At 45.1% G+C, this 26,292-nt stretch overlaps 1 protein-coding gene across 5 annotated transcripts in view; it reads left to right on the top strand.

Moving 5' to 3' along the window:
• The window catches only part of MOB3B (MOB kinase activator 3B), a 94,482-nt gene that overhangs the window by 48,256 nt on the left and 19,934 nt on the right, over positions 1–26,292 (top strand). The window lies entirely within an intron of this gene.

Below are 26,292 nucleotides of genomic sequence, written 5' to 3'. Positions count from 1 at the left end.
TGAGGTGGGGTTTGCAAGGCCTAAAAAAGCATGGAAAGCCGGCTTCGAAGGAGAGGTATGTGAGGGATTTTGATGGTTTTTTTGGGGGGGACACACCTGTTGGTCATGTGATGTCACTGTGACACCACATGAGCGACAGATGGGTTGCCAGAAGTCCTGTCACAGTGGTCTGCAGGGTTCCAAAAAGCTGGTGTAAGGTCTTGGTGTCAGGTGTGTGTGCAGGAGCCAGGCCCTGTGACCAATAGGACTTTGCAGGACTGGGGCCTTCCTAAGTTTGTTCTCAAGAGGCAAGGCACGGCCGCACAGGTGAGGCAGATAAGTAACTCACAGCACCTGGTGGCAAGAGCTGGGAAGGGGTATAAGGTCACCATTTCGCTTCAGCTCTTGGCCACAGCAACACACTTCCTGCCTTGGGCTTCTTGCTTCCTGATCCTTGAACTTCGGCTCCTTGATCCTTGGACCCCTGACTTCATGCCTCCTTGCTTCATGACCCTCGGACCCTTGGCTTCTTGTCTCTTGGCTTCTGCACCCCCGTTCCTGCCCCCACCCCGCCATCTTGCCCCCGGTCCTGACATCCCCTGCCAGGACTTCGATCGCCCGTGACACTTGGTTGATAAAAAGGTATGGAGAACTTGAATGTTTGCCATGCTTTGGGAGACATTTTGATTTGTCTCAATACAGTTGTACCTTGGAAGTCGAACAGAATCCGTTCTGGAAGTCCCTTCGACTTCCAAAAGGTTCAGAAACCAAAGCACGGCTTCAGATTGGCTGCAGGAAGCTTCTGCAGCCAATCAGAAGCCATGGAAGCCCTGTCGGATGTTCAGGTTCCAAAAATAGTTCGCAAACCGGAACAGTCACTTCCGGGTTTGCTGCTTTTGGGAGTCAAAAACATTTGAGAACTAAGCTGTTTGAAAACCAAGGTACAACTGTATAAGCATTGTCCCAACTGTGGATTTTGGAGTTTTATGGACCAAGCTACCCTTCCTTTGTATGTACTTTTAAAGTTTAGTTTTGAGATTTACATGGATATACAGGTGACCCTCAACTTACTCTGGGGTTACATTCTGGGAATAGTGCTGAAAGGCAGTGTTAGAAATCTGCCAGGCCCAAATTTTAAACTAATGTCTATGTAACCTGGCAAAGTGAAGAGTAACCTTACTGATTTATCAGAAATATGTTATAGTGTGTTTGGGAGAAGGACGACTCACAGGTGGGATGTTCATGCCCTTGTGGCTTGTTGGATGGATTTGTTAGGAGACACTTGCAGACAGCAGAAGCTACAAGGAAATGCCAGAAACGTTCTGTTAGTTTGGATGGACAGGTGCAAGCTCTGTTTCCCAGTGATTGCTCTGTTTCTTTTGTTGTGCGTTCATGGGAAAGGCAACAAACTCCCTTGTTAGAAATTAGCCAGGCGCCAGGCGCGTTTTGCGACTGGTACCGGTCCAATGGCGACCATTTGTGGATCTCTGGATTGCCAGGTTGGCAACTGGGGAAAGCAAACTGTCACTTGGAGAAGGACCTGAAAGATTTTCCTTGAAGCTTGAATTTCTTTTATTTGGGATTGTTTTATTTGATGTTTTAATGTGTTTGTAAACTGTTTTGAGATTTGTTCTTTAAAAATACAAAGCAGCATAGAAATGATATGAATAATAATGATAAATTCCACAGTCAAAAAAAGAGGCGTCTGTGCATTCCATTGTGGCAACCGTAACTTGGGTTTAAGATGCCATTTGGCGATTAGATAATATATCTGAGCTACTTATGGATGTATCAGTGCTTCTGAAAGCAGTAGATGTTACACAAAACCCCATCTTATTCTCAGCAACCAGGACATCTTAGACTAACGAACAGGGCAATGTGGGCCTATAAGGGGCAGCAGCAACTCCTCTATATGTGCCTGAACTATTTTGTCGTGAATTTCCTAGTTATTTGCCATACTTAAGATGCTCAAGATAAGCAGGTGTGCATATCTCTACGCAAGAAGGAACATTTTCCAGAATATTATTTGCGGTCTCCATAAGCAATTGCCTGCTTTGTTTTGTTCCTAAATCCCTGTAGTGTCTTTGTGAGAAATTGATTCCTTGCTGCCCCTTTCAGAACGAGTAGCTTTAAGGAACTGTATCTTTCCCAGCCTGCTCCGTCTTGTTCCAGGACAAAAGCCAAGAACAAAGAAATCAATACATGATCTCCTGCCAGCTTCCTCTTCCCTCGAGTCTGTTTCATCTCTGAAGGCAGCAGTAATAGCTAGGGGAAGGAGTTCCTGCATCAGCCTTGGGCAAGCAGGAACAAGAGTGCCACTATTTTAAAAGACACATCTGTAGCATGGGCCTAGCCAGGATTTATGTTTTTTGGGGGGACAGGACACCAACCTGTCATCATCCTCTGTCTGGCTCTGCTGAGCAGATTCGGAATGAAACATCTCAACAGCAGCTGCTTTGAATTACTTTCTTTTGACTCCCAAGTGCTCAGAAATACCTGTAAACACCTTCCGTCATTTGAAAACTAGGAAGTTAAGTGAGCATCAGGTAGTACCTCAGTTAATGAGTATATTTTGCAAAATCGCAAAGAACACTCCTTTTCCCCATCTTGGTTTTTTAAAAAAATCTAAACTGAAACAAGTTTTATTGGATTTGGTGAAAACCTTTTCAGCACTTCCTTCTCAAATTCCTCCTTTTCCCCATACATACATAAATAGTTTTTTCCCCACTGTTCACTAGGTACTTCTCCACCAATTTTACCTAAAAGAAAAGCTACTGGTTTTTTTCACAAAAACTACCTCCAATCATTCCCCTCACCCCTAACTCATTATAAATCATTTCCCAGAAGTGATCAAGTCACTTGTTAATCATTTCTTTCTTTGGGTAAATGAAACTCGTGTTTATCTTGCAGGAGAATACTGCCGTGTTCCTTTCACAAGCACAGCCCTGCTGTTGCAAGTGCAAAGAGATAGAGGCTGGTGAGACTTTCAGATAATGGACTTACAGTGGTACCTCGGTTTACGAACTTAATCCGTTCCGGGAGTCCGTTCTTAAACCGAAACTGTTGTGTATTGAGTCAAAGGATTTTATATCTGTATTATTGTTGTCTGTATTTGCATTAGGGTAAAGTAACTGCCTTTTGGTTCCAGAGGGTACAGCTACTATTGGTTCATTTAAGCTGCTGTATTTGGATCCTCTGTCTTATTGGTTTCCTCCAAAAGGCAGGACTGTGATTGCCTGATATTGTTCCCTCCAAAATGTATCCTTTCTAGCTAGTTCCCTGTCCCTATAAATGTAGCTCTCCCCTCCTCAGTTCTCAGTCTTGTTTGCTGTAATAAAGAAGCGTTACTACAGAACTGTCTCCAGCGTATTATGTCAAGAGAGCTGAAATCACAAACCCCACGTCACAACAGAAACCATTCTTAAACTGAGGCGCACTTTCCCTAATGAGGCCTCCCACCGCCAGTGCCCTTCCACCGTTCAGCTTCTGTTCTTAGACCAAGGTAAAATTCGCAAACTGGGACACTACTTCCAGTTTTGCGGAGTTCGTAAACTGAATCGTTTGTAAACAGGGCTGTTCTTAAACCCAGGTACCACTGTAATTCCTGATTTCACTGAGCTCAATGCGGGGATGACCAGGAAGGCGTTGACAGGAATGGTGCCCCTCTTGTATCCTCGGAAGGGTATACCTTTTTTTTTAGGAAGGAGAGGGCTTGGCATGGAAATATCTGACCCATAACCTGGAATGGCGTCCTTTCGGATCCCATAGTAGTTGCAGCCAGGGTGATGAGGCGGCAGAATCTGCCAAATTGGTCCTCAAAGTCTTATACCAAGGAAGTGGCCGTAAAGTTCTCTGTGGGCCGTTGGCCTTGGGAATTATAAAATGGACAAGTTGTTACCAAATGTGCCTCATCAATCAGGGATGGGGACCTTGTGGCCAATGCGGCAACGAGACATTCCATTTTGGCAACTGCACCCTTGGTTTGAGGAGCCACGGTGGTGCCTAACTTACTGTATATCTTGAGTTTCTAACGCTTCAAAAAGGTATTAATGAGGAATGACTATCGGGAGTGGCGTGTGAGGGTTAAACCTGCCCCTGTGGCGAGCCTTGCCCAGTGGGGCATGAGAAAACAGCAGGAGTCCTTTTTGAACCTCTGGTGGGTTTCCAAGTCTCCCCACACCTTGCAAAGCCCACCCAGCGGTGCTCTTTTCAGCCTGCAATTTGGAGGGTGAAACAATAACCGTGTGTTGGGGTTTGCAAGGCCTAAAGAACCAGACCGATACAGTGGTACCTCGGTTTAAGAACAGTCCGGTTTAAGAACGATTTGGTTTACCAACTCCGCAAAACCTGAAATAGTGTCCCGGTTTGAGAACTTTACCTCGGTCTAAGAACGGAAGCCGAACGCTGGAAGGGCACTGGCGGCGGGAGGCCTCATTAGAGAAAGTGCGCCTCGGTTTTAGAACGGTTTTGGTTTGAGAGCTGGATTTCCGGAACAGATTAAGTTTCTTAAACCGAGGTACCACTGTAGTTCCATCTAGTGTTCCCTACACGGAATGGCAGGAGCTGTCCAGGCAGGAGTTTCTCCTACCTGGTGATGCTGGAGATTTGATGCTGGGACCTTCTGTATGCAAAGCAGGTGACCTGTCCCTGTTCCTCTTTTCATGGATGTGGCAGCTCCTTTGTCTCTGGAAAGGGACTTCCCCCACCCCCGTTGCAGCGGATGGTGTGAGAGGCAAGGACTTCCCCAGACTGTGTATCACAAATGGGTCAACGTGGTAACTTTTAAGAATCTAGTTGTGTGGCTGGGTGCCTAGTTGTTAACAGTGAATTGCAATTTGATGCTGCGTGGTGTTTCAATGCAGCACCCCCTAATTCGATTCTTTTGGGGAAGCACGTGTGTGTATTTGTTTGCTGGATTTGTGCTCCATTAGCGAATGGACTTTGCAGAAGGAAAGTCGGCGAGGAATTCACAGAAGCCGTAGATGTTTTCTGGGTTAATCTTATTAAAGCCACCCTCTTTAATTTTGCATGCATCCATGCACGGTATTTAGAGGAGGATTTCAAGAAACGCAGTTAAGTAGGGCTTTGGTTAAAGAGTCTGTTGCAAAGGGGTGGGAAACAATTTCAGGGAAAGCCCAAGCCTGCTTGGACAAATAGCTGCCCCCCTTCTCATTCTTCTGTGCCTTATGATGGATAGTATTATGGGATTGGGTGATCTTGGGGATTACCCCTATAAAGTTGGAACCTGGAAAAGAAGACAGTTAAAATGGCCAAACCATTTTCTTCCATTAGGTAAACAGCCAGGTCTATTAAGTACCTCCTTTGTTATGTGGACTAGGAGCAATATGTTGCCCCAGGAACTAAATATCTGGAGGCAAGGACAAAGAGGGCCTATCTTTCTTCCTCCCTCCCCTCCCTTGGCTGGAGTTGATGCCATGGAAGTGGGCTTCTTGTGCAGAAGGGTAGGTAAAAAGGTAAAGGTAAAGGACCCCTGGATGGTTAAGTCCAGTCAAACTTGACTATGGGGTTGTGGTGCTCATCTCGCTTTCAGGCCAAGGGAGCCAGTGTTTGTCCGCAGACAGCTTTCCGGGTCATGTGGCCAGCAGGACTAAACCGCTTCTGGTGCAACGGGACACTGGGACGGAAACCAGAGCGCACAGAAATGCCGTTTACCTTCCTGCCACAGTGGTACCTATTTATCTACTTGCACTGGCCTGCTTTCGAACTGCTAGGTTGGCAGGAGCTGGGACAGAGCAATGGGAGCTCACCCCGTCGCGGGGATTCGAACCGCCAACCTTCTGATCGGCAAGCCCAAGAGGCTCAGTGGTTTAGACCACAGCACCAGAAGGGTACTTTCTGTGAACATTCCCAGCTCTTTATCCTCCACTGAATCCAGGACACATTTCAGGCCAGGCCAAAACAGGAAGGTATGAGGCAAGGGCAATGAGGTGTGGCTGTTGAAAAGATGGTGTGGCCGGGGAGGATGTTTGGCCTCCCTAGAACCAGACGTAGAGGTCCGGAAGGCTGGATTTAGCTCCTCAGCCTGCGGTTCCCGAACCCTGAACTAACGGGAACACTCATAATAAAGTTGCAATTTCAGCAGTGGTGGACTTTGGGCTTTAAAATCTCAGCAGTGCCCCGTGATCCACATGTATATACTTTGTAACTAAGTCTGCCTTCTGCGATCCAACTGTGAACAGAATGTGAGTAAATTACCTTTATATACTTTATACAAGATTGTGGCGTGTCTATTCTTTTAAGAGGGATATATGGGAACTTACCAGGAACCTAATATTGAGAGGCTTAAGCAAGCCTGCAACCATCTACCCACTGTGCATTTAAAAGGGGAATGCAAAACTCTGCTAAGTTCCAGAACTTGCTAGCGCAAGTTAGGAAGGATCTTAATAAACAATATATCCTCTCCTGCCTCCCTGGACATTCCCACACCATATTCTGCTGGTGGGAGGAGGAGTCTGTTTTTATTGGACATTCCTTACAGCTGTTTGACTCCTCTTGTTCCCTTGATCAAGGATGGTATTCATGACAGTTCAACCCGCACGCTGTCTTTGGGCTCACCAATCAACACTGAATCCTTTGTGCATTTTGATAGCTAACAATGCCAGGCTGCGTTGTCTTGTCCCTGAAGCAGTTTCTGTCAGCGCCTTATATTGCGAGGAGCCTGTTCCGAAGAATCAAGAGAACACCTCCTATCTCCCTCTCATTGTATCCAAGTTCCATATTTCCTGTCTTGGAACAAGAAGCTATATGCTCTCATTCTATCCTCCTGAACCCCCTGTTTCTGTTATATGAAACAAGCCAGAGTATTTAAGGCCAGATGTCACAACACTATTTAATCATTATGTCTAATTACAGTTAACTTCCCCCAGCAGCCTCACGTGAGCTGTCTGGATTTAGTGGACCAAATTTTACTTTGCTAAACTGAAAAGATAGATGTGTGTCAGATAAGTAAAGAACTGGAGCCAATTAAAAAATTCCTTTTGGAAAGTTTGAGCCTGCTTACCACCCTAACTGAATTAATTGAGAGACAAGAAGCCGCTTTCCTTCACATAACAATGTGTGTGTGTGTGTGTGTGTGTGTGTGTGTGTGTGTGTGTGTGTTTTATCTATGCACGCACCTTTTTGCAAATGCTACACCTCAACATTTGATTCATCCTGCATGGCAGCTGTTCTGACGCATGCAAACGGTTTTCCCATATGGAAAAACCACAGTGGGTCCCTCCCTCTTCATGCAGTGATCATAGCTATTTTTCTAGAAAAAGTGATGCTAGAACTCACCATGAAGTGCCACATTTTTAACATTGGCTGTGCGTGCACCGGTACTGAGTACCATTGAGTGCCACCAGGAAAACCCACTGGCCAGAAACCACATGAGAAGTGCTAGAACTGAGTTCCTGTGAGTTCCACCTAAAAAAACCCCAAAACAAGCCCTGCCGTTGACCATCAGATGAGTGCCTTGGGCCCCCAAATTTGGGTGCAAACCAGCACCTGAGCACCTGGGAATGCCATTACGGCTTAATATAGCATTGATACTGGTGGGATTTTATCCACGAAAGTGGCCAGAGCAACCACTTCCAACAGATTGCAATGCTTCCCCACCCCTTTGCATTTAACACAAGATTTATCTTACTTTGTTTATTATTCCATGGAAATGAGAGCTATTCCATTAGATTTCCACAGGTGGCTTTTATACTTGTGCGAAAGCTCCAACAGAATATGGAAGCAAACAGGGAAGTGTCAGGAAATGGAGTCAACATTCATGTGAATGCAACCTTAATGCCATTAGAGTGTTAGTTACAGGTAGGTAGCCGTGTTGGCCTGCCGTAGTCGAAACAAAATAAAAAAAATCCTTCCAGTAGCACCTTAGAGACCAACTAAGTTTGTTATTGGTATGAGCTTTCGTGTGTCGTTGCCCTCAAAGTCTCCGAATGTTTGCCCCTCTCCCCTTTGGTATAGGGTGAATTTTGTCACACAAAATTGGGGAGCAGATTTCTGTCTCAACACGAGACAAGCCCCCCCCCCTTAAAATGGTAATTCAGAAGGCTCTGAAATTGTTAAAATCATTTGACACCTAAACAAAACACCCCAAAACCTGCTGGGTGAAGGCAGAAAGGAATGGCTGAAGATCTGCTGCTGCTAAACTGCTGGCGTGGGAACAGGGTCGGCTTTTGCAAGGAACCCCATGAGGAAGAATAGAGAAGACACGGTGAGGAAGGCATATGTGCAATGGGGGGTTGCAAAGAAACGGCTCGCTCTTGCTGAACCAGTTTGCCTGCTATTTCCTTGCGCCTGGGGATCACTTTTGCCAGACCTATGTAAATTTAATGGGCGCTTGTCTCGGCTGACAATTGAGTGCCTGCTGGAAGAGGAACAAGATAGCGCAGCTCAGCAGATGCCAGAGGTTAAAAACGCGAGGGATGGAGCTACAGCAGAAGAGCTAATTTCAGCAGCCCAGTCGGCTGCTTTCTTCCACGTCCCACCATCTGGCAAATGGCAAACACCCCGCTTCATTTTATACCGCGTCACCCTTTCATGTTTAATTGGTGCTCTAGCCTTGCGCAGATGAATTCCATAATCTGCAGGCAGCGCTTTAGACAAGACTCGCTTCTTGCAAACTCAGTGGGTGTCAGGAAACATAGATACGTAGGGAAACACAGAGCTACAAGGCTTTGTGGGGTCCCTGATATGACCAGGAGGGTCTCTTGTCATCGTGTTTCGACTTAGGGAAAATAAAACCCAGAATCATCCCCGTTTTCCTCAGTATTTAGCTCATGTACAGAGCCAATGCACACCCATAGTATGAGTTGTTTTTAAGCACTGGATTTTGCTGTAGCACCTCAGAAGTCATTGTTCTTTTATGCCATAACTGTGGAGAATGTGTGCAAGCCACAAATGGGTACAGCGGTGCCTTGGTTCTCGAATTTAATCCGTTCGACTCCCAAAACGGTTCAAAAACCAAGGTGCGACTTCCAGTCGGCTGCAGGAGCTTCAGATCTTCGGCTTCCAAAAACCATTCACAAACCGGAACACTCACTTCCGTGTTTGCAGCGTTCAGGAGCTGATTTGTTTGGGACCAAGCCATATGACTGCCAAGGTAGCACTGTATTTTTGAATTAAGGACAGGGTAGGTTTTCACTTAGAGGGACACGGGTGGCGCTGTGGGTTAAACCACAGAGCCTAGGACTTGCCGATCAGAAGGTCAGCGGTTCAAACACCCGCCACGGGGTGAGCTCCCGTTGCTCGGTCCCTGCTCCTGCCAACCTAGCAGTTCAAAAGCACATCAAAGTGCAAGTAGATAAATAGGTACTGCTCCGACGGGAAGGTAAATGGCGTTTCCGTGTGCTGCTCTGGTTCGCCAGAAACGGCTTAGTCATGCTGGCCACATGACCCGGAAGCTGCACGCCGGCTCCCTTGGCCAATAAAGCGAGATGAGCGCCACAACCCCAGAGTCGGCCATGACTGGACCTAATGGTCAGGGGTCTCTTTACCTTTACCTTAGGTTTTCACTTCAAAAATTCTGACACCTACTGCTGAGTAGCTCTGGGCATGTGTGAAGTGCCTTTCCTTGCAAAGAATACAATTTCTTTTCCTTGCCTGTCCAGATGCGCTGTGGAAACCAGTATCCTATGCCTCAGCCAGCAAACGTGCCCCACAAGATAGGTAACAGTGGGGTGCAGAGGCAGGCAGTTTCTTGTTGAAGAGTTTCTGCTCTGGGCTGGCAAACTTGCTTGCATCGCGGCCGAGGGTCTAACACAGAGAGGTATCCTTTCACTTGCTTTTTTTCTTTGCAACGGGTACAGTGCGAACCCAGAAGCAAGCACCAAGCAGTTGCTAGGAAATGCCCCAATCGACGTGCCGGATTCACGTAATTAGCAGGTCATTGCGTAACGTGCCATTTTGGCTGCCCGGGGTTTGTGGATAGCGGCACATGGCAAACGAACCTGAAGCCATCCTCCTTCCGAACGGAAGACCACAAGAGTTAGAAGTCTGCAAGGAATGTTTGCAAGCTTGCCTGCCAGCAGATATCTGTTAGTCACATATGCCACATCGACAGCCAGGGAAAGAAAGAAAGAAAGAAAGAAAGAAAGAAAGAAAGAAAGAAAGAAAGGAAGGAAGGAAGGAAGGAAGGTAGCAATTTACTTCCAGTACGTATAAAATACTGCCTGTCAAATTGCCCCATTATACCGTATTTTTCTCTCTATAGGACGCACTTTTCCCCCTCCAAAAATTAAGGGGAAATGTGTGTGCGTCCTATGGAGCGAATGCAGGCTCCTTGGCTTCAGCGATAGCAACGCGAAGCCTCCGAAGCGCAGAGGGAGCGATCCCTCTGCACTCTGGAGGCTACGCGTTGCTTTCGCTGAAGCCTGGAGAGCGAGAGGGGTCAGCGCACACCGACCCCTCTCGCTCTCCAGGCTTCAGGGGTAGCCCGTGAAGCCTTTGGAGCGCAGCGGGACCTCGTGCTGTGCTCCGAAGGCTTCCGGTTCCTTTTGCTGAAGCTGGGAGAGCAAGACTCTCCTGGCTTCAGCAGAGATTGAGAGCTGCGCAGCGCCCCTTCAGCGAAGCGGGAGGAGAAATGGAAGGGGCCCCGTTTCTCCTGCCGCTTTGCTGAAGGGGCGCTGAGCAGAGAGGGGGAGATTTTTTTCCTCTTGTTCTTCTGGTGCGTCCTATAGAGCGAAAAATACGGTATATGGTTACCAGTTCTGGGTCTGTCAGAGTCTTTTCCTTTTAGAATTGCATCAAAGGTCCAGCTTTGCCAAGCGCACCTTTTCCTCATCACTTCTAAATTTATGAAAGGACCCTCACCTGGATAAACCTCTTCTTCTCCCCCTTCCCACCCCATCCTAAGGGCCTTGTGCCACAAGCCTTCCAAGATTTGAAGCCAGGAACACTTCTGTTTCAGCATAATTTTTGCCATTAAAGATAATTAACCTGTGTGCATTTTGTTTAGGGCATTTTCAGCACAGCTGGGAGGTTTAAAACAGAACAGGGCACTCACCTATAGCAACCTTGTCTTGTCAGGAATGTGCTTTGGGTTGTTTTGGTTCATATCTAGGCCTAAAAGAAAGCAAGGGGTGAATCTAATCTCATCTGCCCCCCGCTCAACCCACTTCCTTGGATACAATACTTAGGTGTGTGGTTAAAAAAAACACAACTTCAATTATGAAGATACATTAAAAAGAAACAAAGAAATACAAAAATACAATGTAATATACTCTCATAAATTCTTATATAAATATACTGTATATGTGATTATTGTAATGCATCCACTAGTGGCCAAAACTGTGGAAACCTTTTGGGGAAAGTGTATTTCCGAGGTTTGATAGCTCATAACACCACTTTTTTTTTGAGAAATACCATAACCATTGATAGATAATTTTATGGTATTACTCCAAAAAAAAAGTGGTGTTATGAGCCATCATTGCCAAAAACAAGATGACACCTGATTGGCTTTCTATAAACACTCCATTTTCTGGTTATTTGGCTATAACTTTTGATAGAATACAGATAATTGGACAAACTTTGTTGCATTACATTCTTCATTAAATTATCTCTCCATTGATATATAATTTTATGGCATTAGTCCAAAAAAATAAATAAATGGTGTTATGAGCCATCAAACCTTGGAAATACTTTCCCCAAAAAAGTTTCCACAATTTTGGCCACTAGTGTATGTAGATATTAATAGCCTACTAAATTTTGTATAGTCTCGTTCCAAATGTCATATTTATCCAAGCAAAGTCTACATCTGTAAGCATTCTGTTCAGAAAACTGAGTGTTGTCGAATTGTCAACCCGTTGATTAAAGGGTATCGTATCTTTATTCTTCCAATCCATCAACTGGCCACCATTAGGGCACGTAGAATCCATTTTCGTTGTTCCATTAACTTCCATACAATAGGTATATAATTAAAAAGAATATTCTCTGCTGGAAGTTTTAACTTTCTCTGTAGAATCACACAGCTCAGAAATTTCTCCCAACACTTAGAAAGTATAGAACATTGTACAAGCATTTGTTTCAAAGGGGCATTTTCCTTGCCCCTTCTCCAGCAGAAAGCTACCTTTGATAGTCCTTTTTTATACAAACGTAAAGGAGTCCAGTAAATTCTGAATATTGTTTTTTTGTAGTATAAGCAGTGCTTTTTTCTTGAAAAAAAGGTGGAGGAACTCACTACGAAGCGGTTCATGCCCAATCGCAGTCCCATCGACCCCGGGCTAAATGTAAGATGTGGCAATCAGGCAATCAATTAAAATACATCCTATTTTTTTTAGTTTAAGGTCCATTGATACCTTTGATATTGAGGCTAAAACACTTCCCCTCAGTCTAGGAAATATTGAAAGTTCTGATTCTTAGTTCTCATGGGTGACCAGGAGAGAGAAAGAGGCTCTTTGCAAGCTAGACGCGACTGCTGCAGGTCATGCTTGTACCAGATGTTGGAGGCAAACTTGGGGTAACCACCCCCATTTTGTATGGTCACCTGTAAAGCTGGAGACTTTAGAGCAGGCATGGCCAGATTTGGCCCTCCAGCTGTTTGGGGACTACAACTCCCATCATCCCTAGCTAACAGGACCAGTTCTCAGGGATGATGGGAATTGTAGTCCCAAAACAGCTGGAGGACCAAGTTTGGCCATGCCTGCCTTAGAGGATCTTGTCTGTTGATAATTGGAGAAACAGGATGCTGCAGGGCCCCTTAAATCAGTTTTAGGGCCTACTTGCTCACGACTGGCTGGGCCCTTTCCAAAACAACGCAGAGAACCCATCTCTTACAGTACGTTATCCATTTGTTTCACACAAATACAGGCCCCAAACCCCACACGGCTACTTAAAATAAGCTGTCGCACCAGGAGACCCGAAAGAATGCTTTGATATCGAAGGCACTTTTGTAAGTTGAAAGAATCCGCTTCTTCCAAACTTCCAAACATCCGTGGGAGTTTTGGAAAGCGCATCTTTGTTGATAAGAATGGATTCCTTTTGGTGCTGGGATGGGGAAACCTCTTGCCCCCAAGATGGTTGCTGAACTACAAACCCCACCATCCTACAAACCATGCTGATTGGGAGCTGACAGAAGTTGGAAACCCACAACATCTGGAGGAGCCACAGAGTCCCCATCCCTGTTTTAGTGTGTGTCAGGGTGGATTTGATTTAAATCAAATCGATTTAAATCACGATTTAAATCACTCGTCAGTAAGACTTGATTTAAATCATTGTTTTTCCAGAAAGACTCATTCTTGCTGGCATAATCTTAATATTTACAACCAGAGGAAGGTTTCATTTTTGGAATAATAATGTTCTGAGTAGTTTTTACAGCTATATCAAAAATGACTGATTTGGTTATACTATTAGAAATACATAGACAGGTAATTATGAAATGATTGTGAGGTTTAATAAGTTATCTGTTTATCTGGACAACTTTTCTGCTGTACTTTACTAGAAGGAGGAAAATAATCATTAGTAACAATTTAAACAATTTATTTAACTAAAGCAATAACATGGTATATGTATCCATGTTTGTTAACTGATGCGGTTAAATGTGTTTTGTTTTGTTTTGTTTTTTAAAAAAACTTAAGACTGAGTTTTAGCACACATGAAAAACTTAAAACAAATCCTTATTTCCTGTTGAATAGCCTTCGGACTATAATGTAACTTAAATAGAAAACTGCCTTTAGAAAGATTTTTCCTCCAAAAGCATTTTATTTTAAAAATCAGATTTAAATCAAAACAATCCGATTTAAATTTTTTAAAAATCCGATTTTTAATTTTTTTTTAATAAAAAAAATCATTGATTTTTATCTACCCTGGTGTGTATTCATGTGCTTGCGGGTGGTTTTTTTTTTTAAGGGGGGGTGGTGGTAAGGGTGTGAGCCTTGAGGCATTATGTTGTGAAGTGAAATCCCAAGGTGATTCCTTGAGGACTGTTGAAAGTGACCCAGAAAGTTAAATGTGTAAAAATGAAAAGCAGTCAACTTAGAAGAATTGCTTTGCATATCTTAGGGAAAGAAGTGAATCAGATACACCTCACCGCTGACGCATGGTTCCTCATCCTCCCTACTCATGAGTTGAGTTCACATGGCCACTTCATTGCACAGCGGCTGCTCAGACACGTTCAGAGCTTGAAATTCTGCCTCTTCTAGTGAATCTACGTTAACCACACAACATGAGAGGTCCGGTCTTTCACGCTGTTCTAGCAGCAGCTGCAGAGAGCATATTTAAGGGTGGTGAGATTTCGTGTGCTGCTTTCCAGGCGTTCGTCTTCCCAGAGGGTCGGTAATGTTGACCCAGGAAGGACCTGTATCTGCAGAACGACATGGACTTGACTCACAAAGAACGACAGGTCGTGGCTTTGGAGAGATGCTCAAGCTTAAGTTACTAGAAACTGCCATCCTTCTTGTAATGTTCACATGTCTGCATCTGTCCAACAGATCTACTTGAGCTCTCTGACATGTTTAGTGTTGTTGTTGTTTAGTCGTGTCCGACTCTTCGTGACCCCATGGACCAGAGCACGCCAGGCGCTTCTGTCTTCCACTGCCTCCCGCAGTTTGGTCAAACTCATGCTGGTAGCTTCGAGAACACTATCCAACCATCTCGTCCCCTGTCATCTCCTTCTCCTTGTGCCCTCCATCTTTCCCAACATCAGGGTCCTTTCCAGGGAGTCTTCTCTTCTCATGAGGTGGCCAAAGTATTGGAGCCTCAGCTTCACGATCTGTCCTTCCAGTGAGCACTCAGGGCTGACTTCCTTCAGAATGGAGAGGTTTGATCTTCTTGCAGTCCATGGGACTCTCAAGAGTCTCCTCCAGCACCATAATTCAAAGGCATCAATTCTTCGGCGATCAGCCTTCTTTATGGTCCAGCTTTCACTTCCGTACATCACTACTGGGAAAACCATAGCTTTAACTATATGGACCTTTGTTGGCAAGGTGATGTCTCTGCTTTTTAAGATGCTGTCTAGGTTTGTCATTGCTTTTCTCCCAAGAAGCAGGCGTCTTTTAATTTCGTGGCTGCTGTCACCATCTGCAGTGATCATGGAGCCCAAGAAAGTAAAATCTCTCACTGCCTCCATTTCTTCCCCTTCTATTTGCCAGGAGGTGATGGGACCAGTGGCCATGATCTTTGTTTTTTTGATGTTGAGCTTCAAACCATATTTTGCGCTCTCCTCTTTCACTTGCTTTCAAAAGTGTGATCGGCTTCAAGGTGGACTCAGGACTTGAACCACAGTATGACTGCTACCCTGCACAACTTAAATGAAACTAAATGACAACAACAATTATTTTATTATTTATACTCTGTCCATCTGACTGGGTTGCCCCCCGCCACTCTGGGCAGCATCCAACACATATAAAAGCATAATAAAACATCAAACGTTAAAAACTTCCCGAAACAGGACTGCCTTCAGATTGCTTCTAAAAGTTGTATGGTTATTTTTTTCCTTGACATCCGAAGGGAGGGTGTTCCACAGGGAGGGTGCCACTACTGAGAAGGCCCTCCGCCTGGTTTTCTGTAACCTCACTTCTCTCAGTTAGGGAACTGCCAGAAGACCCTTGTAGGAGGACCTCAGTATCTGGGCTGAACGATGGGGGTGGAGACGCTCCTTCAGGTATACTGGGCCAAGCCATTTAGGGCTTTAAAGATCAGCACCTACACTTTGAATTGTGCTCGGAAGCATACTGGGAGCCAATGTAGGTCTTTCAGGACCGGTGTTATGTGGTCTCGGCGGCCACTCCCAGTCACCAGACTAGTTGCCGCATTCTGGATTAGTTGTAGTCTCTGGGTCACCTTCAAAGGTAGTCCCACATAGAGCGCACTGCAATAGTCCAAGCAGGAGATAACCAGGGCATCCACCACTCTGGCAAGACAGTGCGCAGGCAGGTAGGGTCTCAGCCTGCGTACCAGATGGAGCTGATAGACAGCTGCCCTGGACACAGAATTGACCGCTGTGGACATCTATGAGTTCAAAATGACTCCCAGGCTGCACAGCTGGTCCTTCAGGGGCACAGCTTGAAAGTGTAGAGCTGCCCAGAGTGGCTTTTAAACGAAAGCTTTAAAGCTAAACACATTTAAAAACAACAACCCAAAAGCAAAAACAAAAAACCCTGTAGCTGTTTTATAAGACTCTGTATCAGCTGAATATTTTATCATGAAACCAGTCTTGGTGTGATAATCAGCTTGAAAACAAGACGACTGGAAGCTCTGTCTAAATTGCAGCTATTTTGTTAGTGATTTCTGTGCAGTTTGACCTCATCAAGGCATGGCATTTGGCCGCTCCTCTGAATTGCTAATAATGATGCATTGTTTTGAGCTCTGAGCTTCATTAGGCCTCCTCCGTCATTGCTGGTCGCAACTCTAGGCAACTTAAGAAGATTAGCATCAATCCCGTCTGGGTAGCATCTCTTAATGTCTCAGCATTTCGACAGGGTTATATGAGCTTTTTAAAGGAACTCGTAAAACGGGAGTGGGTTGTGTGAAGCCCCCCAAGCAGCCTTGCATTGGCAACCAATGTTAGATTTGGGGGTCTTGGACAGGGAGCCTGGCCCCTGCAGTGACGGCTTGGAGCTCGAATGTTCTTCCCCCTCCCCCCGATTGGGGATCCTTTGAAACGAGGAGAGTGCAGGGGTCACCCAAGCACATGTGACGTTTTGAGATTTTTGAGACTGACGCCTGCCACAAAATGGCTGCCTCGGGGCACGAGGCATAACCCAAAATGTCTACCGCATCTGAAAAAGACAGAGCCATCAAACTATGTGGACACCCCCTTCGCCCAAATCAATGGATGCCGCTGCCATGTTTGCTTGCAGTGAGAAGCTCTTCGTTCAGAAAGGGAGGGTGCCCAATCCTGGCAGACAGTGAAATGTGAGCATGTTTAATGTGGGACAGGATAAGGGCACATCTACATTTCCATTTGCCCCACTGCTTTCCCCTGGGGAAAGCCTGTAGTTTGGCGCCAAATTGGAGCGACTGGCAATTGGGTTCTCTGCAGATGTTTGCTTGTTCCAATATTTATCCTAAGAGCCGTTTTTTTTCCAGGGAAAGGGGGCAGGGCAAAGGCAAGCCCGTTTGGACCCGTACCTAAAAAGTGTGGGGCAAGTGGGAAACCACTCGAACCCATGCTTTCTCGGCACGCAACAAGTGGACGAGCCCTAAGCTGATGCAAACGGGAGCTGAGCAGGAGGTAGAAACAGTATTGCGTGCATTTCTGCGGGTTTTTGACTGGGTGGCCCTGCAGGTGTTGCTCCCATCAGCTCCAGGCAGGTTTGCCAATGATGAGAGATGATAGGAATTCGAGTTCCCCTGCATCCTGTTGCTGGGCAGTGATTCGGATCTGAGATCTCCAAGGCTGTGTTTTGTAAACAAAGAGAGCTGGGCCTGTCACAAGCACATGAGTCAAAACTGCGGTTAAAATCTGACCCTTGGAACCTGTGGTTTTTGTCTGCCTTCCTGCTAAACGCCAATATTGCTGCTGACACAACATTTATCTGCGGTTAAAGCAAGAGGGATGGTGCTGAAATTTGCTTTGGGAGGTTGGGAAACGGAACAGATGACCTAGTAGTCCATTTGCAACCCCTGAACTAATAAAAGCCACTTTTTGGAACCAGTTATACCTCAGTTTTTGAACGCCTCTGTAGTCAAATGTTTCAGAACTCGTACACTGAAAACCCGGAAGTAAGTGCCTCAGTTTTCGAACGCGCCTCGGAAGTCGAACAAGAAACACGGCTTCCGTTTTTGAGGCTTGTGTTTTGAGGCTTTCAGTTTTCGAATGTTTCAGAACTTGAATGGACTTCCGGAGCTGATTATGTTCGAAAACTAAGGTACCACTGTACATATTGTTTGCATGCGAATTTCCCCACCAGAAGCAAGTACCACAGAAATGAGCCCTGAGCTTCCACTATTGCGTCACTTGAAAGCTCAGATATATGAACTTAACAATTAAGAGAAATTCATGGAAACAGAATGAACTACCATGTCAAGGCAGCCAAAGCAGAAAGATGGGAATTTGGGGTGGGGGTGGGGGGAGATCCATGCAGATAAAATCTACATAGAAATTTTCAGAAAGTCTCATAACCCACTGCATATAGAAAACTAGATATTAGACAGAAAGGCTCTCACATTGGCCTCCCCTATTGTTTTCTGTGTATTGTGAAGCCTGTTTTCCCAGGAGGGAATGTTCAGACATGCAACGCCTCCCTGTTGTCTGATGCAGTCTAAAAACAGCTTGATCACCTTCCCAAATGTTTGTTTTAGATCATGCCAGAGGTATAAAGGGAAATGTCTGCCATGAGTTGGTACCCAGCTTTTTTCCTTTTTGCAAGTTACTACTTGTCTTAAAGTCTGTTAGAGTGTGTGTGTGTGTGTGTGTGTGTGTGGTGTTTGGGGTGGGGGAGAGATTATGATGTTTTAATAGTTTTCTCTACATCTAACAGGGAAAGGCACCCATGTTAAAAAATCTGACAACCAGCAATCGGTTATTTGAATGAACCCTATATTTACTAGTAATTTTGGCAATGGCATTGCTCAGATACTGATCTGACTTCTCACTTTGAAGCAGCAGCTGTTACTGCCATACGCACGTGAGCTGGAAACATTAAAATAAGTGATGGTGCATTTGTAAAAAACCAGGATGGGTAGGAAGTGGGTGGGAATCTTCCTTTAGAATGTGGAAATGAAGGGTTTACTTGTTATCTTTTCTGTCATCTGCCGGCCTGGATGCCAGCTTCCCCTGTGATTATGAGAACTCAGCAGTTAATACACACGTTGTCAACCTCCTTCCATTCATTTTATATAGGCAGATCCTGCGTGTGTATTTGTGTTGAAGAAGGAAAAGAAGATTATTATTATATTTTTTTTTGCTTTTTAAGTTTCCGAGCGAAAAGTAACCAGTGTGATAATAACCTTGAGGATTTGGGCTTATCAAAAAGTTGACGTTTAGAAAGTTAAGATATACTGATGAGGGAGGATATTGTAGTCCTTTTTTTCTGTTCGTTCTTTACTTCCTTTGTTTATTTCTTGCATATTAGTTTGCTTCTTTTACTGTATTGTGAAAAGAAGAAGCAATTTAGAACAGGGAGCCTAATTGCTTGGTTGTATTGTTTTCTGTTCCCTTGGCAGTTTCTTGTGCTGTCTCACTAGCAGCGCAAACCTATTCACGTTTACTCAAAAGTAAATTCCGTGGCCTTCAATGCAGCTTACTCACGGCTGAGCATGTTTTCGGATTGCAGCCGCAGAGTGTTGGTTTATTGATGAGAACATTAGATATTGGAATAAATATTTATGGGATGGGAGGCGGGGAGGCAGCAGAGGTAAGAGCACAAATTACATTGGCACTCAGTTGATAAAGATGAACAAATGTTCCTTGAAGCTGAGTTGGTTTATGAATTTGGTTTTCTCTATGCTGAAACACAGCTGTTTTGTGTGTTTGAGGTGTCTTTAGTTATTTCCCCATGTCACTCTGTACATTCTTGGTTCTGTTTCTTCCCTTAGAGACCATTGCTTCTTCTCATACTGACTGTGAACACAATTAGATGGTTATTGTTTTAACTTTGGTTTTAACCATTCAGCCCTGACCATGGGTCCTGTTGGCTAGGGCTGATGGGAGTTGCAGTCCAAAAACAACTTGGAGACCTCAAAGTTTGGGAAACCCTGGTCTACTCCGGTCCCCTGCGATGCAGGAATCTCAGCTAAAGCATCCATGACAGATGGCCATCCAATCTCTGCTTAAAAACTTCTCAGGAAGGAGAGTCCACAACCTCCTGAGGGAGACCGTTCCACTGTCAAACAGCCCTTACTGTCAGAAAGTTCTTCCATATGTTTAGTCAGAATCTCCTTTCTTGTAACTTCAAGCCATGGGTTTGAGTCCTGCCCTCCGGAGCGGGAGAAAACCAACTTGCTCCCTCTTCCATGTGACAGATATTTGAAGATGCTTATTATATCTCGGCTCACTCTCCTCTTTTCCAGGCTAAACATGCCCAGCTCCTTCAAACATTCCGCATAAGGCATAGTTTATCTCAGGCATCCCCAAACTTGGCCCTCCAGCTGTTTTGGGACTACAATTCCCATCATCCCTGACCACTGGTCCTGTTAGCTAGGGATCCGTGGGAGTTGTAGTCCCAAAACAGCTGGGGGGCCGAGTTTGGGGATGCCTGGTTTATCTATTTGCTTGTTTTTTTAAAAAAATGATGTATTATAGTGTGATGCATTTTGCGATAGGTCAGTGTAGAAATACTTTTATTAATACATAAAGAAATAGAGAGGGGTAATCATCTTCACTTCAGCCAATTTTGTGAAGCAGAAATAAATCTTCCAAGCTCTCTCAAGAGGAAATATAAAGCGCAGAACTTCAGTTCAACTAGCTGAAATTAGCTAGTTGAAATCCAAGCACTTAATTAATTACCTCTTTGGGCACATAATTCCTTCTGCTGATGCTGCAGGGCAGGCTTTTTCCAGCATGCCCAAGAATCATCTGTTCACTCCTAATTGTCTTCCAACTCTAGCAAGATTACAATTAGCAGCCCTTTTCCCAAGGATGTCGTTGTCAGGAGTGTGTGCAGGAGCCAGGCCCTGTGACCAATAGGACTTTGCAGGACTGGGGCTTTCCTAAGTTTGTTCTGAAGAGGCAAGGCGCGGCCACACAGGTGAGGCCGATTGGTAACTCACAGCACCTGGTGGCAAGAGCCAGGAAGGGATATAAGGTCAGCATTTTCCCTTCAGCTCTTTGCCACAGCAACACGTTCCCTGCCTTGCTGCGTTTGGTTTCTTGCTTCTTGATCCTCGGACACCTGACTTTGTGACTCCTTGCTTCTTGATCCTCGGACCCCTGGCTTTGTGACTCCTTGTTTCCTGATCCTCAGACCATAGCTGTCAACCTTCCCTTTTTTGCGGGAAATCCCCTTATTCCAGCGCCGTTTCCCGCTGCTTCCCGCTGCTATCCCGGATTGTTAGATATCCTGGACTGTCCCTGGGACAGGTGAGGCTGCTGGTCCCTTATTTTCGAGGCTGCTGATCCCTTATTTTCAAATCTGAGAGTTGACAGCTATGCCTCAGACCCCAGACTTTGTGACTCCTTGCTTCTTGATCCTCGGACCCCTGACTTCGTGACTCCTTGCTTCCTGATCCTCGGACCCTTGGCTCCTTGACTCCTGGCTTCTGCACTCCCATTCCTGCTCCCACCCTGCCATCTTGCCCCCGGTTCCGACGTCCCCAGCTGGGACTTCGATCGCCCGTGAACCAGACCGTGACGGTCGTTTAAAGTTGGTGTCAAGGATCACCTTGACTATAAGAAGAGAGAACACAGTACGGAGTGCTCACGCTCCGAATAACATTCGCCCACAGATACATGCTGTTCTAGGCAATTATAGTTTTATGTGAATATTTATTTGCAATCCTGGCAATGATTTAATTCCTCCCAGGTAATTCCTGCCGAGATTGCAGGGGTTGGACTATGTGACCCTTGCGATTCCTTCCAACGCTATGATTCAGAACACTTCCTGCGTTGTATTCAGTAAGCTGTTTAAGAGAACTTCAGATCCTGGCAGCAGATGCTACTGGTATTGCTCACCTTTTCGTGGGCAGAGAGTTGACTTCCATCTATCTACATGTTGGTTCAATCATTCATTTCTACCTGTTGTTTTATCCAAAGAGACTACAAACATTTTTGTACTGTACTGCAGGGCAATGGAGTTCACAATTCATAAAGACAACGTTTAGCTTTACTTTCTGAGTCGTGTGATGGCTTAGCACGCTCTACTCTTGGGTACAGTTGCCATATTTCAAAGAGTGAAAGTCTGAACGCAAAAATTGTTGGGCATTTTGGGGCAAAAAGAAAGGAAGTAGTAGTTTTTGAGCTACCTCCCAAAATCCACACTTCTGACATGATTTGCCATTTTCCCGGACATTTAATTCCAGATGTATGACAACTCTGCCCTTGGGTTTAGGTCGCTCACTCTCTCTACCATTAATTGTGGGTGGAATTGGAAGTCCTTGACGAGACTTTCTTGCACAGTTTTCATATCTAATGATACCTTTTATTATTATTATTATTATCTTCCATACATTGCTTTAACTTACCTTAAGCTCCTTCCACTACAGGGAAGTGACCCTATCTCAGTGGTGGAGCATACAGTGGTACCTCGGGTTACATATGCTTCAGGTTACATACGCTTCAGGTTACAGACACCGCTAACCCAGAAATAGTGCTTCAGGTTAAGAACTTTGCTTCAGGATGAGAACAGAAATCAGGTTCCGGCGGCGTGGTGGCAGCAGGAGGCCCAATTAGCTAAAGTGGTGCTTCAGGTTAAGAACAGTTTCAGGTTAAGAACGGACCTCCGGAACGAATTAAGTACTTAAAACGAGGTACTACTGTATAGTTTTATTTCTGCTTAAAAGTATTGGGTAGCCATAACTGGACAAATAATATGCATGACTTAGTCTGTGGAAGTTCTCTTATGTTCGAATAATAGAATTGTACAGTTGAAAGGGACCACGAGGGGCATCTAGTCCAACCCCCACAATGCAGGCGCACTCCTCCCGAGACCGACGGATGCCAACAGATGCTTTGCCCAACGTGGGGCTGGAACTCACAGTCCTGAGATTAAGAGTCTCACGCTTTACAGATGGAGTTGACTGCTCCTTTGATAGAAAAAAAGCATACATTTGCATAATGCAACAGCAGTATTTGTTAGCTAAATTGATATTTGCAATTTGTTCCTTCTACAAATGGGCTAGGGGACGCGGGTGGCGCTGTGGGTTAAACCACAGAGCCTAGGACTTGCCGATCAGACGGTCGGTGGTTTGAATCCCTGCGACGGGGTGAGCTCCCGTTGCTCGGTCCCTGCTCCTGCCTAGCAGTTCGAAAGCACATCAAAGTGCAAGTAGATAAATAGGTACCGCTGCAGTGGGAAGGTAAACGGCGTTTCCGTGCGCTGCTCTAGTTTGCCAGAAGCGGCTTAGTCATGCTGGCCACATGCTGTACGACGGCTCCCTCGGCCAATAAAGCAAGATGAGCGCCACAACCCCAGAGTCGGCACGACTGCACCTAACGGTTAGGGATCCCTTTACCTTTACCTTAAAAATGGGCTACATAAAAATAAGGGGTTGTGTATGTAGAGGCGAAGATTTGGGGGATGTGGTCAAGGAGTGGCATTTGTGTGGAGAGGTCAATTCCTGTTAGGTCTATGTGCATTCTTCAACAGTTTGTGAATATTACATGTGGTTCCTGTGGTCTAAATTGAAAATGTCTTATCCTTAGAGGTCTCGTTTCTTTGCAACCAGACCCCACTGTTATTAATAGATAAGATAGTTCCATGTGATAGTTTTTTCCTCCAGTCCCCGCAAAGGTCCCTGGGATTATGTTGGAAAATGCAGACTGTATTTTGAAAAATAAGCACCACAAATCATTCAAAATGAGACCTGCAGGATAAAGTTGGTCAGTGACCCAACTCCTCCTCCTAAATCAGGGGTAGGCAACCTAAGGCCCGGGGGCTGGATGTGGCCCAATCGCCTTCTCAATCCAGCCTGTGGACTGTTCGGGAATCAGCGTGTTTTTACATGAGTAGAATGTGTGCTTTTATTTAAAATGCATCTCTGGGTTGTTTGTGGGGCATAGGAATTTGTTCATTATTTTTTTCAAAATATAGTCCGGCCCCCCACAAGGTCTGTGGGACAGTGGACCTGCCCGTGGCTGAAAAAGGTTGCTGACCCCTGTTCTAAACTGCTTCAATTGCTGTTGCACCCATATTTTCTACATACATTTAAATGCATTTAATTTTGAAGCAGGGACGCGGGTGGCGCTGTGGGTTAAACCACAGAGCCTAAGACTTGCCGATCAGAAGGTCGGCGGCTGGAATCCCCACGACGGGGTGAGCGCCCGTTGTTCGGTCTCTGCTCCTGCCCACCTAGCAGTTCGAAAGCACATCAAGTACAAGTAGATAAATAGGTACCACTCTGGTGGGAAGGTAAACGGCGTTTCCGTGTGCTGCTCTGGTTCGCTAGAAGCGGCTTAGTCATGCTGGCCACATGTCCCGGAAGCTGTATGCCGGCTCCCTCGGCCAATAAAGCAAGATGAGCACCGCAACCCCAGAGTCGGTCACGAATGGACCTGATGGTCAGGGGTCCCTTTACCTTTACTAATTTTGAAGCATTTGTTTCAGCCGTTTTGTCGAGGAAGGCCAGGGCGTTGGATCCTCTCCAGGTTTAGCTACCGTTTTCTTATCCTTTCGAGAGAGTCTGATTACAGTGATGTCTTTTTTTAGTATCGATGCTGTTTTGCAAGCGTGGCAATGCTGAAGGTTGACCTATAGCCAGCCGAAATTTTATGGCGCGTTACCATAATGAGGGCCAAGAAGAATTGGCAAAGAAAGGGGGAGGAGCGGGGAGCAATTAAATAAATTGCAATGCGGACAGACCACTGGGAGATCAATGCATAGTAATCACATATTTCACCTGGGCTCGGCGAAGTTGATCGGAAATCATTGCAGCTGTCGGTGACCGTCTTGTGATTCCAATTATTCTTACACGGTAGAATCAGGGGTAGGAAATTTCTGCAGTGAAGCAAGTCTAAAAGGAAGTCAGCATAATCGTGGCCCAAAACATTTGGAACAGTGATATGTTTCAGTGTGATAGACTATAAGGTTGCATGCAAAGACTATCATACCCAAAATCCATCCGTTGAATTCTACCAACAGGCTGTAGCAGATGTGTTTGCTTGTTTTAGCACCTAGCTGGCAAAGTGCTACTTCCCCTCCCCTAATCTCAAGGATAAACACCAAGCTGCAAAATGGTCTTAAGGCTACTAAAGGTAAAGGACCCCTGACAGTTAAGTCCAGTTGCAAACGACTCTGGGGTTGCGGCGCTCATCTTGCTTTACTGTCCGAGGGAGCCGACATTTGTCTGCAGACAGTTTTTCCGGGTCATGTGGCCAGCATGACTAAGCCACTTCTGGCGAAACCAGAGCAGCGCATGGAAACGTCGTTTACCTTCCCATCACAGTGGTACCTATTTATCTACTTGCACTTTGACGTGCTTTCGAATTGGTAGGTTGGCAGGAGCTGGGACTGGTCGCAGCTCACCTCGTCGCAGGGATTCAAACCGCCAACCTTCCGATTGGCAAGCCCAAGAGGCTCAGTGGTTTAGACCACAGCGCCACCCGCATCTTAAGGGTACTAGAAGTACCTATAAAACGACCCATCTGGCTTCTGTGGCTTGAGATCAGTGACTCACAGATGCTGAATACACAGGCCTTGTTTTAAAAATGGTAGCCCTTTCCTTCCCCTCCCCCCTTTTATTTTTATTTTTTAAAAGACTGATTAAACGTTAAACTTGCCTTCTCCGACACACGCGAATTCAGACCACACATTTCTGCTGCAAAATTGTTCAGATATGCAGTAGCACAACGCAGTGGTGGTACTGAATTATTCCAAAAAACCAGAGAACTTCTCATATCTCTAGCCTTGTTTGAGTTACACCGATTGCCAAGGCCATTTAAAAATATTTATTTGACCAGGCAATGGGGATGATGAGGTAGGCGCTCTTCCAGTATGGCCCACGGGAGGAGATTTGACAGCTAAATTGAGGACGGCTAGAGAATTCCTTGTGACACTCTCTTGAGGGATTTATAGCTCACTGAAATAATGAACTCGTGGGATACAAAAAATAATGAAATCCCTTTCCAGGGCAAGTTCCAAATTTGGCGATTGCGACTTTGTGTTAGTGCGACATTTGGCCAAAGTCCTTGCCTCATTTTATATATATATATATATATATATATATATATATATATATATATATCTGTGAATGTCAATTTTTGGGTTCTAGATTCAGGTAGGTAGCTGTGTTGGTCTGATGCAGTCAAAATAAGTAAAACAATTAAAAAAATTGTCCAGTAGCATCTTGGAGACCAACTAAGTTTTTTATGGGTATGAGCTTTTCGTGTGCATGCACACTTCTTCAGAACTTCTGGGTTGTGAGTGTGAGGGGTATTTCTTACAGACTTCCCATAGAGGTTTTTAAGTAAGGGTTTTTACTGATTTAAAGTCCAAGGATAGTCAAGTCCAATTATTACAATGTACAGTTCCTGTTGGCAATGCCATTTCATACTGATATCTTCCTTCTGCATCGTCCTGTCTTAAAAGTATAACAAACGAACTTGCCTTTGCATTCGTTTGTTTGTTACACTTTTGGTTTGACTATCCTTGGACTTTACGACAATAAAAACATATAGAAGGCTAATACAGTGGTACCTCGGGTTACATACGCTTCAGGTTACATATGCTTCAGGTTACATATGCTTCAGGTTACATACGCTTCAGGTTACAG

This window comes from Podarcis filfolensis (genome assembly GCF_964270895.1).
Source record: "Podarcis filfolensis genome assembly, chromosome: 17".
In the NCBI taxonomy this organism is placed as follows: domain Eukaryota; kingdom Metazoa; phylum Chordata; class Lepidosauria; order Squamata; family Lacertidae; genus Podarcis; species Podarcis filfolensis.
The sequence above is the reverse complement of the archived record's forward strand: the minus strand, read 5'-3'. Positions and strand labels throughout refer to the sequence as shown.